This window comes from Drosophila subpulchrella, unplaced genomic scaffold, assembly GCF_014743375.2.
Source record: "Drosophila subpulchrella strain 33 F10 #4 breed RU33 unplaced genomic scaffold, RU_Dsub_v1.1 Primary Assembly Seq106, whole genome shotgun sequence".
NCBI lineage: Eukaryota > Metazoa > Arthropoda > Insecta > Diptera > Drosophilidae > Drosophila > Drosophila subpulchrella.
In genome coordinates, this window is record NW_023665448.1 from 182,370 (window position 1) to 202,927 (window position 20,558).

General features: G+C 37.8%; 3 long non-coding RNA genes across 3 annotated transcripts; all 3 read left to right on the plus strand.

Annotated features, from left to right (window-relative positions):
• Positions 1-524: 524 nt before the first annotated feature.
• On the plus strand, positions 525-1,138 carry LOC119558509. The gene is made up of 3 exons (XR_005220223.1): positions 525-562; positions 629-816; positions 873-1,138. It is a non-coding gene; the product is annotated as an uncharacterized LOC119558509 (long non-coding RNA).
• Positions 1,139-5,560: 4,422 nt separating this feature from the next.
• On the plus strand, positions 5,561-6,106 carry LOC119558513. Its single transcript, XR_005220228.1, has 3 exons — positions 5,561-5,713; positions 5,773-5,926; positions 5,996-6,106. It is a non-coding gene; the product is annotated as an uncharacterized LOC119558513 (long non-coding RNA).
• A 9,981-nt stretch (positions 6,107-16,087) lies between these two features.
• On the plus strand, positions 16,088-16,539 carry LOC119558510. The gene is made up of 2 exons (XR_005220224.1): positions 16,088-16,205; positions 16,325-16,539. It is a non-coding gene; the product is annotated as an uncharacterized LOC119558510 (long non-coding RNA).
• The last annotated feature ends 4,019 nt before the right edge of the window (positions 16,540-20,558 follow it).

The following is a 20,558-nucleotide window of genomic DNA, read 5'->3' on the forward strand; positions in this document are numbered from 1 at the left end:
CACAGTAAAGCAGCGTCTGCTGCACTTTTGCATCGGCTGACCGAAGGCGGAGCCGACCTAGTCCTAGTACAGGAACCTTGGGTAGTGGGAGAGAAGGTTGCTGGACTAGGAACAAAGGAATACAAGCTTTTGCTTGACCCCAAGGAAGGTAAAATTCGAACCTGCATATTAGCCAAAAGGCATCTTAGTAAGTTTCTGCTTCGCAATTACAGCAACGGAGATAACACCGCAGTAAGCCTGGAGCTGCAAAGCGGCTCTATAAGGATACTATCTAGACATATACGCCGCCGAGCCACGCCGCCGCCGCCGCCGATTTTTTGCTTTTTTGACGCGCCGCCGCCGAGTCACGTAAAAACCGGCGCGGCGGCGGCGGCGGCGGCGTTCGGCGTCATACAAATTTTTATTCATTTTATAAATAAAAAAGGTTATTATTAATATATCCTAAAAAATTTTTCGACAATAATCGCTTTCAGTTATCGATTAAATGTCTCATCTCCCATCTCCTTACATGTGTCCCATCTCTAAAACATTTAACAGCTGAGTGCGTAATTAATTTCACGAAGTAAGTTTTACAGTGTTATATTTGGATTAAGAATTATGTATAAGAATTAAATATCCCAACAAACAGATGGATAAGGCATTGAACATGTATTCAATTGAACTACAGCGCAACGCAAGTCGTAAAAGTAAAGTGTGGGAGTTTTTTGGTGTCTTGCAAGCTAAAGAAGAAAACAAGTTCATCGAAGAAGACAAGGTTTTTTGCAAATTGTGTTTGGATGAACAGAAAAAAGAAGACGAAACAACAATCATTTCATGGTAACAATTAAATTTATTATTTCAAGTTCAAAATTATATTTTTTAAATTGTTTCAGTGCTAAAATTCAATCATATTCTAAGACAACTAATTTCAATTTCAATCAATTTCAATGAATCTCAAAACTGTCAAGTCAAGAAAAGACAATGAATCTCAAAACTGTCAAATCAAGAAAAGACTGTTATTTTGTTTTAATTTTAGTTTAAGTTGTTATTTCGCTTTACTTACTTATTAATTATGAAGTCAATAATTTCAGTTTAATTTGTTATTTCGCTTAACTTACTTATTAATTATCAAGTCAAGAAAAGACTCTTATTTAGTTTTAGTTTAATTTGTTATTTCGCTTGACTCACTTATTAATAAAAGGAAAAAAAAATCAGTTTATTAAATGCTTACGCCGCCAGCCGCCGACAATTTCACCGGCGGCGTACCCGCCGCCGCCGCCGGTTCTTTCTAACGGCTACGCCGCCGCCGCTGGGTAATTTAGAACTCTACGCCGCCGCCGCTGCTGAAACCATCGGCGTAAACCTCTAATACTATCGGCCTACTTGGCATTTGAGAAGGAAAACCGCCCAGATGCGCTGGTCAGGGGACTGGCAGAGGAATGCGAAAAGCCCAGGAAAGGTTTGGTAATAGGCTGAGACGCCAACGCCCATCGTAAATGTAAATTGTAAATTCGAACCTATTCTTATGCAATAAGGGCAATGTCCCTACCTTCATAACTTAAACTTGCCAAACGATCATAGATCTAACATTGGTATCAGACTCACTCGTAGGCGCAGTCAAAAACTGGGCAGTCTCTGACGAGCACTCTTTTTCAGACCATAGAATCATAGAATCAATGTTGTCCCTTGATTCGCCCTTGCCGGTCAGTTTCGCTAGCCCCAGACGAGCCGACTGGCGCAGGTACAAAGAAGTTCTGACGAATATCCTCCCCATGGAACCGCCAGAAAGCATTACAGACACAGGAGCTTGACAGAACAGTAGATAAATTCACAGAAGCATGCAACACTGCCTTCAAAGTTGCATGCCCTACAGGGAAACCAAGGGGAAGGAAAAAACCCTCCTGGTGGACCCAACAACTATCAATCCTCAGAACCAACTGCAGATGCCTGTTTAACAGAGCAAAGGTGGGAAATGAGGAGACTAACTGGCAGAACTACAAGCATGAACTAGCCTCGTACAAAAAGGCCATTAGAAGAGCCGAACGAACTGCATGGCAGACCTTCTGCTCTGTTATAGAAAAAAAACTGATGCCGCAAGGCTCTGGAAAATACTCTCTAAGACAGCCGCGCCTTTGGGTTATCTTCAGAACGCAAATGGATCATGGTCAGACTCCAGTAGAAAGCCCTTGGACCTGCTCTTAGACGCTCACTTTCCAGGGAGCCAACAAACAGGTCACCCTCCAGAATGATGTGCCGGAGAAAGAATCAAATTAGATCTCCTCCTATCAGACCGCAATATGAAATGGTCCGTTTAAAATTTCAAACCATACAAATCGCCGGCACCGAACGGGATAACACCGGCCCACTTCCAAAAAGCAGGACAAATAGCTATAAACTGGTTGAAAAAAATCTTCCACTCCATTCTGGCGGTAGCCAGAAAACGAAGAAACGAAGGTGGTTTTTACTCCCAAGGCAGAGAAAGCCACCCACACCACAGCAAAGGATTTTAGGCCAATAAGCCTTACATCATTCCTGCTTAAGAGCTTTGAAAGAATGATAAGTCTACACATAAGGGCCACTATCCCCCCGACACAAATATCAGAGGCACAACACGCTTATACCAAAGGTAAGTCAACCGAATCGGCGCTACACTTGGTGGTAAGCAGCATCGAGAAATCACTCAGCATCAAGGAATACACACTGATATACTTCCTGGACATAGAGGAAGCCTTCAATAACGTGCTTCCCATTGCTATAACAGAATCTCTCACAGAGCATAAATTGCTGATAAGCAGAATGGTCACAGCCACACTATGGACCTCAACCCAGACTAGACTAGTGAAAAGAGGCACACCGCAAGGATGTGTACTATCACCCCTCCTGTGGAATATCGCAGTAAATAAGCTACTGCTTTCTGGAAGGAGGAGGTTGTAAGGTAGTGGCATACGCAGACGACGTCGCCATCATCTTTAATGAATAATATCCACAAACACTTTGCGATCTTATGACCGCTAAACTTAAAATACTATCGGAATGGACGATAGAGAACGGACTTGGGGTAAATCTCTCAAAAACGGAACTTGTTCTATTTACAAATAGATGCGATCTTGAACCTCCCTAGCCTGGACTTAGCAGGCATGGAAAGGGCCAAATCGGCAGCTATTCGACTGAGGTACACCGGGCAGTGGAAAGACCAATTTTATGGCCATGCAAAAATTCTCCAGCTTGATAAATCGATTCCGAAGATAACGGATCTATGCAATTCCATTGAATATAGTTACACATCCTTTGAGGCCCTGATTCCAGATAGAGAGGAATGGGAGCAGGGCCGACCGTGCACGACGGACGCAATCTGCTTCTATACAGATGGCTCCAAGTTAGAAGGACAAGCTGGCGGAGGTGTATACTCCGAACAATTAGATATCAGGAAGTCAATCAGGCTCCCGGACCACTCCCGTACAATTGCAGACTGTTGCAGATCTCTCCACGAGATAGCTAGTCAATTTACTATCAGCCTAATATGGGTTCCGGGTCACCGGGATATCGTAGGCAACTGCATAGCGGACGAGTTGGCCAGGCAGGGCACCATCATGCCTCTCCTCCCAGGAAAGGAGAATGTCGACATGCCCATGGCAACTTGCAAGCTATATATAAACAACTATTTTAAAAAACTAGCCAACACCCATGGGCAAAACGCACCACAGTGTGGTATCTCTCACCAGACATGGTCTGCGATAAACAATAAAAAACCTCTAAACTACTCAAACTCAGCCTCACAGAGTGTGGCATGCTGATTCGAGCTCTTACAGGCCACTGGCTCGTTGGCACACATGCCGGCAGGCTAAAAGCCCCAAAAAATGACTTCTGTAGAAGCTGCAGGGATGAAGAAGAAGGAGAACCGGTAGAACACCTTCTCTGCTTCTGCCCAGCCCTATGCAGACTCAGAATGAAACACTTAGGAAACCCCTTCATCGATGATCTTACCGAAATGTCGGGGATTAATCTTAAAAACGTAAGTGCTTTTATTAAATCTTCCGGGGGGAAGTCAGCTGATCAGCTAAACACAGGTTCAAACATATAAGTTATGGGACCGAAGAGAAGGAAAAAGAACGAGATCATGCGGTATCACAATGGACCCATAGAGGTCTAAGTGTGTCGAACTACAGTCCGACAGCCGCCCTAACCTAACCCAACCTACAACAGGTAACCGACCAATACGAAGCAATTTTTTCAATTGAGCCCTTTAATTTCTACCCAATCTACCAGCACTTCTTCACTAAGTACCTTACTGGAAAAACAAATGTCCATAATACCTAATAAACGGCCAATTGTCTACCTGCACTTCTTAAGTAAGTTCCTTAATGAAAAAACAATACACACCCAACACCCACACACGGTCCTTTGTTTACCTGCACCTGTGCTTATTGAACTGTTTTAAATAATCGTAACTATTGAGAACGTTGCCGATGGCTTTATTTATAAAATGGAAAACACAACATTTTTTTTATTTATAAGTACTATTTTGAATTAATTGGATTTCATTTACAGAGCTACAAAATGGATCGCACGTTCGAAATAATTGATAATACAACAGGGGAAACAACAGCGGAAACCTTGATAAGTATGGAACAAAAAATTGACGATATGATGAGTATGAAATTTCTATATAATGTTGATCTAGTTAATTTACTAAAAATATTTTTCAGAACTAATGTTGCAAACTCTGTCAAAAACAAGGAATAACGCTATAGTAGAGTACCTCGACTATCAGATACCCGTTGCTCAGCTAAAGGGACAAAAGGGAAATGGAGACATGCTAGCAGCAAAGCGAGACTTAAATGCTCCATCTACCCCTGATCACAATATACGGTTATGTGGGCGGTAGACAGATTTAAGCGTTATGGGCGTTAGAGTGGGCGTGGCTTTTTTGGATCAATCGATAGGTATTGACGAGACTAATACATTTCAGTTAAAGTTTTTTATCTATTATAAAAATTGTGGGCGCCACAGGTTTGGGCGGTTTGCGGGCGTTAGAGTGGGCGTTACATATTCACGCAACAAAAATCCGCTGCGTACAAGGCTACGGAATCTAAATCTGAAATCCCAATTCTCTATCTTTGATAGTTTCCGAGATATACTCGTTCATATTAACGATTTTTTGAAGTTTGTGTGCGGTTTGTGAGCAAACTTTGTTCAGGTCAATCGATAGGTATTGATGAGAATAATACATTTCAGTTTAAATTTTTATTCTAGCATCAAAACTGTATGAGCCACAGTTTTGGGCGGTTTGTGGGCGTTAGAGTGGGCGTGGGACGCTGCTGAAACAAACTTGCGTTTCGCAAGAAGCTCAGAAATCTCCATGCCAAATCTCAATAGCCTAGCTCTTATAGTTTTCGAGATCTCAGCGTTCATCCGGACGGACAGACAGACGGACAGTCGGACAGACTGACAGTCGGACAGACGGACAGTCGAACAGACGGCTAGATCAACTCGCCTAGTGATCCTGATCAAGAATATATATTCCTTATGGGGTCGGAAACGCTTCCTTCTGCCTGTTACATACTTTCCGACGAATCTAGAATACTCTTTTACTTTACGAGTAACGGGTATAATAATGGTGACATTGGAGGCTATGCGTTCTAATATGTTGGAGCCAAAAGGGGAGCTCCCTGTAAGTTCTGAAGAACAGCTCTCCGCATAGGACGAAAAAGTCAAGGAGTCTCCCGAAAAATACGTATGTAAAACTTCTTGTTATCTTCCTTTACTGTTACTCTAAATTTCATTTTTTTTTAGATTACTTTATTTAGAAAGCTTTTGATTCCATTAGGACTTGTGAAAAAATTGGAGCGCATTATAAGTCGCGATTTTATTTGTAAAATGAATTACACTGAATCTTGTGGGCAGATTGGTTTGGTTAACTATGCCAATGTAAATAATGCACTATTTGGTAAGGAACAGTCTGAAATGTTGTGTTTTAAAAATTTTATTTTTACTACATTTTGTATTTATTTACCAGAAGCCACCAGGTCTGACGGCTCTAGTTTCAAGGACCACTTTAAAAATGTCCGTGATGCCGCCAGGACTAAAAAAATAACCAAGAAGGACTAAAATAATTTTTAGTTGCCAAAAGTTCCTTAATAGTCTTTAATTTTTGATGTAGATTAAAATAGCTAGCTAAATAAAGCATAATTTGAAGAACAAAAAAAATTTAAGCAAAATTATTTTGAGATTTTTTTGAGGCAATTTTGAAGAAATTTTCCCAAACCAATCCCATAGGAATTTCCTATACCCAATTCCATAAGAATTTTCTATATTCAATTCCATAGTTATTTTCTATATCCAATTCCATAAGAATTTCCTATATAGAATACCATAGGAATTTTCAATATACAATTCCATAAGAAATTCCTATGTAAAAAGGCGAGGGAAATTCAGGGGGTCAGGTCCGAAAAAATGAGACCCCCTGAATTTTCCTGGCCTTTATCCATGGGAATTTCCTGTGTAAAGCGTGTGACGAACCCGATGAAACGGTTTCTAGGCTGCATCTTTTGTTTAATTAATTTGGATTGGCCAAAGCTTTTATGCTGACGAATGGGTTCTCAGGCTGGACCCTTTGTTTAAATGTGTGAATATTGTTTATGTCTACCGTCGTCGATAAAGGCGTGAGAAGTGTTTATAATTCTGGTGCTGCCGATTAAAGGCGTGTGAAAGATTTGTGTCTGAGGGGTTAAATGTTTATGTCGGATTGATTTGAATAACTGCGATAGTAGGCTCTGGACTTATGTTATTGACAATTGGAATAATGGGTATCTCGGGATATACAGGTTGTATGTTGGGTTTGGTATCCAGGGTATTTGCGTATACGTCACTCGCCCCTCCTTTAGAAGATTCAACATCCTTGTTGAATTTAAACAAAATTTCTTTTTTGTTGGCTAGGCGCCTATAGGTAAATATGATGTAAGTAGTAATGCTTAAAAGTATAATTATTAATATTGTAAAAACAATCCACTTATAAATTGATTCTTGTTTTTGTTGATAAGTAATAGAGTTTTTAAGTTTTAACAATCGTATTGGTTCATATAAAGTAATATTAGTGCTGGATAATATAATTTTATATTCTTTTATTTTCTTTGATGTTGTAATTTTAATATCTCTTATTTCTAAAGTACATTGACTTAATTGTATTATATTGTTACCCTGAATTGTTTTGTTGAACATTTCGCAATCTTGATTAATTTGTGTCTCTTTTATATTATAAGTAATAATGATGTTAGGCTCAATATATTTTAAAGATTCATTTTCTGATACAAAAGTGTGTTGACATTTCGCAAATTGATTAGTAAGGATTTGAGAGATACATTGATCAGTGATCATAAATTTTTGGTCTAAAATATTTGCTAATGAATTTGGTGAATTTTCCAAGTAAAATACTTTCTTTTCGTCATTTACAAAATATTCATAATTATCATTTATATCAATTTGTCGGCCCATATTATTTGGATATTTAATAATTCTATATTTTTGTGTTTCTTTAAAAGAAGTGGGTATATGGGCTAGAATAAAAGTGTCCTTAGTTTGACTGCTTAACCAAGCTGAAGTTTCGATTGAGAGTAATTTTTCTTCATTTATGTTCTCCAACTCTTGTTTTAGTATTTTAGGGTTAAATATTCCAACTCTTGTTAATTGTAAGCTCATTTGTTTCATTCATTCTAGGAATATATTTAAGGAATATCTAAAAATGTGCAAAGCTTTTTCTTCTTGTTTATTATTATTGTTCATTTATTATTTGAATTATTTCATTAAATTCTTTGTTTTCAATTAACATTTCTTGTAAGTTTTGTAGTTTATCTTCCAACTCTTTTTTATCATCTTCAGTTAATGTTCCAAATAGATACTTGTGAGCTGTCCCTAAAAAGTTAATTAATCCCCGTTTTTGTCTCGATGATGTTTTAATTGTTTCAATGTTAATGCAATGTCTGGTACATTTTTAAATTGGTTTTCGTATTTTATAAATTCCTGATATGTTTCAAATATTTTAGTTTGATTTATTTTAATCATATGATGTTCATACTTTAGATGTATTTTTATAGTCCCTGTGTTCAGAAGTAAATAACCGTTGTTCGAAGTAATTTGTTGAGCTGTTGTCAATGGTATTTTCGTCCATGTCACTATCATGATCATTTTCATTATCAGAATCAGTACTGTCAGTTTCCCTGGAATGAGGAGAGAGATTTTGTATTTTAGCTTTTTTAAATTTACTTATGTGTTTTACTACTTTATGACCCCTATTAACGCCCCTAACGCTCCTGTTCTTTTGAATGGGTTTACTAATTTAGCTTTACGTTTCATTTCTTTTTCAACTTTAGTGTATTCCAGATCTACTTTATGTTCCTCGCGGTCTTTATTATGTTTATCTATCTTATGTTCTTTTTGTTTTTGCATATTTTTGCTTGGTTTTATTCCATAAAGAAATATTTCAGCAGGAGTTTTACCTGTGGCATCGTGGGTTATTTCGTGATTATAAACGTATGTTGCCTTTTCTATGTTCATTAACTTATCTTCAGCGTCCGTAAGTGTATTAATAATTCTAAGTTTTTTATTGATTGTTTTATGTACCCTTTCTATATCGGCTATACCATTCTTGCTAGTTGTAATTTCAATGTTAATATTTTCCTTTTGTAACCAATTTTGTAATGATTTATATACTAGGCCAGGATCTTGATCCATTTTAATTGTTTTCGGCTTACCTATCATATTAACGATTTTAAGAAGAGCTTTTTTACTTTCAATCCAATCTGTGGTTTTTGTTTCAATAATAGAAATGAATTTTGAATGAATGTCGATGCATGTTAAAAATTTACGTTGGTCAATAAAGTAATAGTCTATAACATATTTATCACGAATATTTTTTGTTTCTGGAGTTTTTTCAAACGGAAGAGCAACTTTTCTGTGCTCTGCTTTGCATAAATTACAAATTTCACATTTATTAATAATATTTTGAATAAGTTTTTGTGCGTCTGGGAAGTAGTATTTCGTTTTAAAAGTGTCATAAGTCTTTTTAATACCTTGGTGTATTGTTTTTTCATGTATTTCTAATATTTTTTCATGAAAGTCTGCATATGTGGGCAAGTTGGGAAGTACTACTGAAGTTTTCATTAATTTCGTACCAGTATTTGGTTTAATTAATTTCATATAGGCTCGTTGAAAAATTGCAAAATCTTCGTCATTATTAATGTACATAACAAAATTGTGTCCACATATAAATTTTATAATTATGTCTTTCGCCAAAGTCTCAGTCATGTCACTGTAAATAATTTTATTAATAGTTTTGTTAAAGTAGTGAGTAAGTTCGTTAATGTCTTGATTTCCCTATTCAAATATAAGTTGGTGATTAAAAACGTTAACTGGTCGTTCGGTAATTTGTATGCAATCGCCATTATCTTCTTGTGCACTATGCACTGTTGCCGCAGTAGTGTCTACATCGTCTTCATTTTGAAATACTTCTTAAATTTTGTTATCTTTTGATTCCTTTTTTGTAATCCTGGATAGAGCATCTGCTACATGATTCTCTTTTCCTTTAATGTACTTTATTTCATAATCAAACTCTTTAAGCTTTATTTTCCAACGTTGTAATTTCATATTAGGTTCCTTTATATTGTGTAACCAAACAAGTGGTTTATGGTCAGAACATATTTTAAAACTTATCCAAAGAGATAGGGGCGGAAATACTTAGTCGCCCATACGATAGCTAATAATTCTTTTTCAATAGCTGCATAATTTAACCCATGTTCATTTAAAGTTCTACTGGCAAAAAAATGGGTTTCCCTTCTTGGGATAGTACAGCACCTAATGCATAATTGCTTGCATCTGTAGTTAGATCAAACTTCTTTTCAAAATCTGGATATATGAGAATTGGATCGTTACTTATTAAAGTATTTAATTTTTCAAACGCTTCATTGTAACTAGGATCGTTTATATTTATTTTTGCTCCTTTCTTTAAGCAGAGAGTCATTGGTTTGGCAATTTTTGCGAAATCTTTTATAAATTTACGATAAAAACCACAAAGGCCTAAAAATGATTTTATTTGTTTTGGAGAGTTTGGAATTTTAAAATCTTGAATAGCTTGAATTTTATTTGGATTTGCTCTGATTCCTTCAGTTGAAATTATGTGACCTAAAAATTCAGTTTCTCGTTTCATAAACTCACATTTATCTAATTGTAGTTTGAGATTCGATCTGCGAAGACGTTCGAATACTTTTTTTAAAGATTGAATATGCTCTTGTAAAGAGGTTGAAAATATAACAATGTCGTCTAAATATACTAGACAATGGGTACCTATTATGTCATGTAACGGGTGCATTTTTAAGGCCGAAGGGCATTCTAGTATATTCATAGTGACCCTTCTTAGTGGAGAATGCAGTTTTTTGAATAGAGTCTGTGTCCATTTCAATTTGATGGAACCCTTTAGCAAGGTCTAATGTTGTAAAGTATTGACATTTCCCTAACTTGTCTAATATTTCGTCCATGTTCGGAATAGGGAATTTATCATTGATAGTTATTTCATTCAGTCCTCTGTAATCAATAGCCATACGAAATTTGGGTATGCCCGATGCATCCCTTTTCTTGGGTACCATTACAATTGGACTGTAATAAGGAGATTTGGATTTTCTGATAATACCTTGTCTTATCATTTCTTCAATTTGTTTTTCTACTTCTGTATCGTAAATGTAAGGATAACTATATGGTCTCCTATAAATCGGTTCTTCATGTTTTGTTTTTATAACGTGTTTGATTTCGTTCGTGAAAGTCAAATTTTCACCTTCATGATACTGAATATCAAAATATTTTGACATTAAATAATGAAGTTCAGTTTTTTCTTCATTATTTAAGTGATCGTCTCTAATTTTATTGTCAGATAAGTCCGTTTGCAAGGCATAATTATATTCTTCATCATCTACTACATTTGAAGCAGTTTGATTACATTTTTCCGTTATATTTACCATAGGGAATTCATAATTATGTAATTCAATGGTGTTTTTCATAAAATCAATTTTTGCTGACGATCCTTTCAGAGTTTGTCTTCCTATAAGAATGTCATAATGTTTTGAAAAGTTTTTTATAAAAAATGTTTGCTTAGATGAAAATAATTTTGGAATACTAAACTGAATATATTTATTCAAAGTTACAGATTCACCAATTGTTTCAATTTTAGTAGAATTATTTTTAATTTGGTAGTTAAAGAAGCTTTCGTTAATTAAATTTATGCTTGATCCTGTATCGATAAGACAGAGGCATGGTTTATTATCAATTTTAATTTTTGTCTGAAAATTTTCAAATGTGTCCATTGGCTCAGACTTACGTTGTTGATCTGAATCTGAAACTCGGGGACGTTTTTGGGGAACATTGGTACTCTGAGTACTTTGGTTACCCTGTCCTTGATTGTTTTGAAAAGTTTTAGGATAATAATTATTTCCTGAATTATTATTATTAGAACTATTGTTGTTACCCCAATTTCTATTAGAGTCGAATTTATTCTGTCTCTGCTGGTTGTTGTTATATTTGTTTTGATAATTGTTATTTTGGAATCTACCCCCTTGGTTATTATCTGAATGATAGTTGGGTTTTGTATTTGAGTATGATTTTGATGTTTTAAAATCCTGAAATTCATCATCTTCTTGAGAGTTTTTGAACATATAAGAACGATTGTTTATGGATTTACAGCTTGGGCAGCTTGTTTTAATTTAAGAGGAGACGAAATATCAAATTTACTTAATGTAATAAAAGTTTTGACTGGTAATTTTTCACGAATCACTTCAGCTAATGTATCACTCAATGTTCTCGAAACTAGAACTGTGTTTGATGGATTATGTCTAAGCTCAATTTACAACAAATTCTACTAGTCTGTTCTTCTAATTCTTCAACAAATTTTCTTAAATTATTTTTATATTTAGTCTCACGTAATTCTGCTATCATTCGATGTGGAGGTGTTGCGCCGTTGAACTCGCTGATAAGTAGGGTTCTCAATTCCTTCCAGACCTGTGGTATGTTTCTCATCAAGAGTGATCTGGCTTGTCCAACTAGGAGGTTCCTGATGGCTGCTTGGATAATTTGATTTTGGCCTTCTGATGTTGTAGGGTAATGGTAGACTAATTCATCGACTTCTTTTATGAAGAGAGCCAAATAGAGTGGGTCTCCATTGAATTTATTTATCTGTTTTAGTTGCAGAAGGAAATGATTCATGGATACATCTGAGAGGGCTTGAGATGCTTTTGCTGCTGCGGCCACGGCTGCTGCTGCTGCTGATGTTGATGGCAATTCCATTTTTCATGGTTTTTAGGCGAAATTAATTAGATTTATTATCGCTGGGTTAGACACTAGAAATCCTAATTCGTGATTTAACTAATGTTGGTAAGTTCGATTTGCGGATACAAATAATGTTTTTATTTTCGCGAAGTGATTTTTTAAAGTCCTTTTTAGGTAGTCACTCGCGAGGATATTACTTGTATCCTACCGACAGCGCCAATTATTTTTTATGCTTCGGGATATATTAAAAAAAAGCGATTTTTATTTTAATATACAGCGGAGTTTTTATTGGTAAAGTTCTTTCGAGTTAGATCCCCAATCTTAAACTGATTTTACAAAATGCATTATTCTTATAACTACGGCTTTTAGCGGTGACAGCGACGCGAGCAGCGAAAGTGGACTTTGATTGAGAATTTTGATTGGTAAAATCTGTGGCCCGATGAAACAGTTTCTTCTAGGCTGCATCTTTTATTTAATTAATTTGGATTGGCCAAAGCTTTTATGCTGACGAATGGGTTCTCAGGCTGGACCCTTTGTTTAAATGTTTGAATATTGTTTATGTCTACCGTCGTCGATAAAGGCGTGAGAAGTGTTTATAATTCTGGTGCTGCCGATTGAAGGCGTGGGAAAGATTTGTGTCTGAGGGGTTAAATGTTTATGTCGGATTGATTTGAATAACTGCGATAGTAGTCTCTGGACTTATGTTATTGACAATTGGAATAATGGGTATCTCGGGATATACAGGTTGTATGTTGGGTTTGGTATCCAGGGTATTTGCGTATACGTCACTTATATATATAAACAATTCAGCTGAGGTTAGTTCGACCAGATTCTCATGTGCTCAAAGCGGTGTAGCGGACCCGAGTGAGGACAAAGTGAATAAATGGTAAGGAATATATAACCGCACCTCTCGATCGTGTGTTTCCTTCTTGTAGTCAGGTACTAAGTCTAACCAAACCTTACCTCATTCACACTGCTGCTTCGAACCTGAAAGTGGACCTCCTTCCCGTTCGGTCCAGTCGTTTTTCCTGACTCTTCCGTAGTTTTGGGATTTGCGCTTGCACACCCTTCCCGCCTTATCCGGAATCCTAGTTTTTCTTGCCTCTTCCGTAGTTTTGGGATTTGGGGATGGCACTCGAAAAGCAAAGCCCCCATTTGCTATAATAAGCGATAAAAAACAACGATTTCATGAAATTGTGGAAAACGTAAGAGACAAACTTTTTTACTTGTTTAAAAAAATGGCATCTAAAAGTTTCGCGAAGATGTCGAACAGCTATATTACCATCTTTGACTTCTAGATTTTATTTCGTTTCCTTCAATATTTGATGAAATGTCAACTTTAAAAATATGCAAAAGAAAACTACTCGCCCGAAATACCTGAAACCTTGGCATACCTAACCTAAATTAGTTTCATGTATTATAAAAATAATTTTAAATTTTAATAAAATTAATTTTCTGAAAAAAAAACGTATTTTTGGATAAAAGTCGGACTGGCGGCTCAGTGTGCGCTGGCTGGTATTATGATTTAGAATACTGCTGCACTTGACTTCGTCTACCCTTTGTTCTCGAAATTCCTGTCCCCTGGGTGGTATCGCTCGTGGTAGCTGCCTGGCTCATCGCACTTCCCTAGCGAACGCTGTTTCAGGGTCTCGACAGTCGTCGCTGAGATGCTCCAAGGTGTATGCCCTGATCGGGAACACATACTGCTTTAAGGGCACGCACAGATTGAGCTTGACCGTCTTCATCATCCATTCTTCCGTAATTGAAAATCGCACAGAGGCCCTCAGCCTTCGCATCGCGTGGAAAAAAAATCCATCTGCATCTGCCTTCGATCGCTTAAGTCCTGAATCCTCTCATAGTCACATCTAGTGTCACTATACCAACGCTCGATAGCTGTCCGCAAATCCACCCAATTCGCTATGTTGTTGGTACCGTCGACAGACCGGACAATGAAAGTTCAGGATAATATCCGCTCAAAGCGTCCTATAATGCTGCCATAGGTGCTCGACTCGTAATATAATTTCTTCAGCGGTCATCCCGTCAGAATTTCCAGAGAGCTGTATCCCCCATTTGTGCACCGGGACAGTGTCCTCGTTGAGAATACCCGTAACCATCAGGATTCCGTCGAACAGCCCCTTGACGGCATTTCGTGCCTCTTGGATGATGATCTCAACTAGAAAAGGAATCCGAACGGAATTTCATCTTTTCCTGTTGGAGATTCTTTTGGTAGCTCGACAGACCGATTTGCTGACGTTGTCCAGACTGAATCCGTTTTGTACTGTCGGCTGATTCCCAGGTTGACGACTTCCAAAATTACCTCCAGCAGGGAGTCCCTAAGCTCTAGTCGATGTTTCTATACCGCCGAGAGATATGTCTTTCTTTCGACCTGCCTCAACAACTTTGATATTTTTATCAATCTTATCCCTGATAAACCGCTTCATTTCACCCCGAAACTGGTTCTGGGAATCTACAACAAAGTTCATCACGTCATTACCCTGGCCATGGTCGAATGCCTCGGCGCCCTCGGGGCTATACTGATCTTGGATAGGATCTAGCTGTATGTTTGAAAAGTTCGGTGTTGGTGTGGAGTTGTCGCCGAGCTCCAGTCCTTTTGGGTTTCCCACCCTGTTTAGAGTTTGGAACGGCATTGATTGCAGTGGAGGACAAGTATTATATTATTATATTTTTTCCTTTCTTATCCATTTTGATTTGATTATATATTTCTTTAAAATTCTCTATTAACTAAGACTTTTTATTTCAGGAAACAGACGGGGCAAGAAATAATAAACTATCCCATCCTACCGGGTGAACCGATCTACAGCTCTATTTACCTATGGGGCTGTCCTGGAGTTCAAAACGTGTAACAAAAAAAAAAATGACAAAGTCGACTCTTTCCAAGTCCGAGTCAGTCAAAGTTTGGGTGTCAAAAGTGTCATTTTATTTAGCCAAAAGTCCACGTTTCTTCACCAGCCATCATTGATCACTTGATGCATCTCAACCGCCGTTCGACAGTCAAGGACATCGAGTAATCATCCGGAAGCTACAAAAACTCTTTTTCCTAAGAGCCTCAGGACTCCGGATTAGGATTGTATTGGCGACGCGCTTGAAGAGAAGAGATCTTTCTACGCCCCGACTGTTGTTCCTTACTCTCGATCGCGATTCTTCCAGTCTATTTGGACTGTCTGATGTCGTCGAGCAGGAGCCGCAGTACCTAATTTTGTATAAGTCCAATTTTTACTTCACCTCTTTCCACAAATCTTCTCACTGCTTACCTACCGGTCCAATGGGGACTTTAAACAGGACTTCGGAAAAGAGAAAATTCTATTGGAACCTTGGGTGTGTTGCCATTCATATTTGATAAATTATGCCCCACTATTGTTACGTCCCAAAGTGGAACTAAGTGTGTCCGCGAAATGGGCAGGGTCGGCTAGCTCAGAGCACTTGGGGTGTAGGTACTGCAACCCTGCCTACACACACAAAACAATAATCAAACTGAAGTTTGTGTTTCACAACACTATTCTCTGCAACTACGGTCTTGCAGCTACACAGAGAAAAAAACGGAACAATACCCGATTGATATTGTCTCCTCAATTTTCACATATCACCTTTTACATATCAAAATAATACGAATTCATATCAGCATGATACGAATTCATATCAACATTTCTAATTGATATGATTTTGCATCATATTAATATACATTCGTATTAATTTGATATGTTTTTCATATCAATCGTAACATCGAAAAGTCTTCGAAAAAAAAGTATGACTGTGCTTTCGTATTTTTTGTGTATTTATGGTATTAAGTATGGTACAAAAGATGTTTTTTGACAGAATTGCCGCGGCCACTCTAACATTCGACGAAAAGTGAAAGTGTACAAAGTGAAACATTTACATATGTTGTTTCTTTATTTTTGCAAATGGTAAGTTAAGTATCTCATTTTCAATTGTACTTGATGTTTGTCTAATTCTAAAATATTTATCTCTTGGACACTTTAACGTGCGCTTCGGCGGATGACAACACATACTGCACTACACAAAGTCAAATGGCTGGCCAAGATGCTGAACTGGGCAAGTTGGCGTTCACCACTTCGCTGGAAAGCTTCTATCGAGGACAGAAGAAGGACTTCCTGGCGCTGATGCAAAGCTACAGGAGGCATCCGAGTACAGAGTGATCGGTCATTTATTGCTAAGTCCTGGAATAATTTTTATAATTGATCCGAAATATATAAAAAATAAATATTTACAGCGATCTTATGGGTTTTCAATATTTATTTGTTTATAAGATTCAAAAAAGTAAAAACAAAAGTGATTAATATTGATATTACAAACATATCAATCTGATATGAAAGTAAATCAGTTTGAAATGAAAGCATATCAGTTTGATATGAAAGCATATCAGTTGGATATTACAAAATACCACAATTTGGTCACAACTTTGATATGTGCTCATATCAATCTGGTATGAAAAATACCAAATTGACATGTATGAAAATATCAATGTCATATGTTCGAAAATATGAATATGATATGGCAACATAAGGGATCAAAATTGATATGAAAAAATACCCGATTGATGACCAGTTTTGGTATTTTTTTTTCTCTGTGTAGCCAAAACATTGAAGAAATGTGAACAGCTGAAAGACCAACACAAAATTTATCTTCCAGGTCCAAAAACCCCGTCGGTCATGTTGTGGGCTTCGATGGATAAACTTGACGCCTCAGCGCTCCCTCCCAGTCGCCGACTGCCCCTTAGACTGGGCACCGCAATATATCCCAGGATCGTATACATGACTCCATCCCCTTCCCACTGATAAGTCTACTTCCTATTCATGGTTTCACAATTTATTGACCACATTTTTTAACATATATAGTTTTTTATGTCCCTAACAACATCCGTTCGCTTCGCGAGTGTATAGTGAATGTTTTGTGTTTAAATTAACAAAATTAGTTTGCACGTCTAATCTCTGTGCAGTGTTTGTTGTTATTGTTTTTTTCTAATTGCCTTCTTCTTTTCTTCCAAACGCTGTTTGGAGCGGTAAGAGTCTAAACGGTAGTTACCCGCTCTCCCGCATGTAACTTTGTTTTTGGAACATCAAAAACTTACGCTCCCCCAGCTTACTCACTCCCGCTCACTGTCTCCCACTCTCTAACTCTCTCTTTTACTTGCGTAGCTATATTCCCGTTGCACTGTGGTTCGGAATATTGCGATAATGGCTGTCTGCAATTTAAAGAAATGCAAGTCGTTGATTTCGGCTGGACAACAGAGCATGCAAAATGCCTTGGCTATTCGGGCCTAGTACGCGATGCAATCGACATGAGAAGTGGCTTGGGCTACTATTGTGATGAATGCATTGCTTATGAAACCCAGGCACTCTTTATAAGGCGGCTTAAAAAAAGCACTGTTACGGAATTAGTCCGGAACAGCCGTAGAAATACGGCGCTTGTGGCGCTTGAGTCGCAGCTCACTAGCCGTATGCTATCTGAGTCCGATTCTCCTAAGCGTAAAAAGATCGCGGTCGATAGACAACCCACGGTTGCAGCTAGTGTAACTCTCTCTGGCGATCCGGGGTCTGCAGCACAGCAGTCGATCTCAGCTGCCGCACAAATGGTACTGAGGTCGAAAGCTAAAAAAGATTTGGTTTCCGAATGCAAAGGACGCAAGATTTTACCGCATGAGACGCCCGAAAAATCTGTTATAAATAATACAATAATAATTCCAACGCCGCATGCTAACTTAACGTCCGGAGTACCGACTGAAACTGGTAGTGCAGCCATAAATGCCGAAGTACCTAAATCTGTCACATGCGTGGTACCTAAAACAGTCACCGCAGCGGAAACAAATTTTTGTTTCTCGGCTGAGTCCTGACCTTTCATCCCTGGACATTACGGCCTATATCCGTAACAAAGTTCAGATTGATGATCTAAAGGTTGAACGATTTAACTTTCCATATGCTAGGGAAGTATCATCATTTAAGATCGGTGTTCCCTGTGCTCATTTTGCAACTATGTGCTCAGCCAATTTTTAGCCTGTAGGCATTTTTGTTAAAGAGTACGATGCTAAAAAAAAGAAAATTCGTTCAAAGGAAGTTGGAAATCCCTTTAAAGAGCCATCCACATCTACATCCTCATCTATCTCAAAAACTAGATTCTTTTCTTCAGCTTTCTTATCAGAATACAAGAGGCTTGCAAAGTAAGTTGACCAAATTGTATACTGATAGTTTTTCCTTGTCTTCCCATGTTATTGTGTATACAGAAACCTGGTTAAAACCGGAAATTCTTTGTTCCGAAGTTTTTCCAAGTAAGTACACAACTTACAGGCTTGATCGTCCGTCCTGACGTGGAGGTGGAGTTTTAATTGCAGTTGACTTAGAATTAACGTCTGATGTAATAACGTCCGATGAAATGTAAGACAATGAATTTCTGTGTATAAAACTATCCCTTCCGGGTATTTCTATCACTGTGGACGGCAGTACACGTAGTGGCGAAGCGCGCAAGAGAGCGTGCGAAGACAACTACTATATATAGCCGCAGAATTGAAAATCTGCCATTATGGTCCGATCGTATCGAGTGATACACCAATCGAAAGGTATCGCAAAATATAAGAAGATTGCATACCAAGATATTCGAAATTTAGATTTGTTTGGGAGAAAAAGCGGTGATAGTGTAAATGCAAAAATTAAGAAAATTGGAGCTGCTGGATACGGTGGAGATAAACGCCCCCGGGTGTTTAGCTAGTTTTATTCTTACTAAGAAATGCGATGTCCCGTTCAAAAGTAATTCAAAAAACAAGATTTTCTTCTTTGTGGGTTTGTATGCATCCCAACTTAGTTTTAGGGCTTTGGAAACCCTATGGGTGTATAAAGTAGCTTGAAATAGAAAACGTTTGTCCTACGACTTTTGGAAAAACCCGCTAGTTTAGCGGAAAAAAAAACAGATTTAAGGTGCTTTTAGTATTTAAACAACTAATGTTACAGAAACGGGCTATATATCTCTGAAAAGATAGTTTAATTTTCTAAATACTCTTCATATAGTAAAATTGTCTGAGTATAATAGATTTAGAGTTATGACAAAAAGTTATTTTTTAAAAGCAGTTTTTGACTATTTTCTCATAATTGAGTTAAGCGATTTCTTTTTAAATTTCAAATCATATAGCCCTTGAGATTCCTCAACTTTTAATATATAACACTTTTTGCCCTAAAAATTACCGTTTGGAAGATATTAAGCGATAAAAAGTGCAACTCGTTTCAGCTCCGTATACGAAATATTTCATACTTATTGGAATAAACAAGTAAAACAAGGGAGAACGCTATAGTCGAGTACCTCGACTATCAGATACCCGTTACTCAGCTTAAAGGACCAAAGGGAAATGGAGATATGCAAGCAGCAAAGCGAGATTTAAATGCGCCACCTACCGGCGGAAGACAGATTTAAGCGTTGTGGGCGTTAGGGTAGGCGTGGCAAATTTTTTTTGTATCAATCGATAGGTATTGACGAGACCAATTCATTTCAGTTAAAAATTTTTATCTAGCATGAAAATTGTGGGCGCCACAGGCTTGGGCGGTTTGTAGGCGTTATAGTGGGCGTGGCATATTCGCGTGACAAAATTGCGCTGCGTACAAAGCTACGGAATCTAAGTCTGAGATCCCGATTCTCTATCTTTTATAGTTTCCGAGATATCCACGTTCATATTTACGATTTTTTGAAGTTTGGGGGCGGCTTGTGGGCGTAAAAGTGGGCGTGGCAAACTTTTTTTTGGGTCAATTGATAGGTATTGATGAGAACAATACATTTCAGTTAAAATTTTTATTCTAGCATCAAAACTGTAGGAGCCACAGTTTTGGGCGGTTTGTGGGCGTAAAAGTGGGCGTGGCACTCTACTGAAACAAACTTGCGCTGCGTAAGAAGCTCAGGAATCTGCACGCCAAATCTCAATAGCGTAGCTCTCATAGGTTCCAAGATCTCAGCGTTCATCCGGACAGACGGACAGACGGACAGACGGACATGGCTAGATCGACTCGGCTAGTGATCCTGATCAAGAATATATATACTTTATGGGGTCGAAAACGCTTCCTTCTGCCTGTTACATACTTTCCGACGAATCTAGTATACCCTTTTACTCTACGAGTAACGGGTATAAAAACCAATTTGATGAAAAATATTCTTATTAGATTTTTTCAAACGGAAAATCTGTTATGGCTTAAGGTGGCTGTTGGGGCGGTGCGGCTTGATCGCTGGAAATAGTTGAAGCCCCAAGACTGAATGGTACCCAAAAA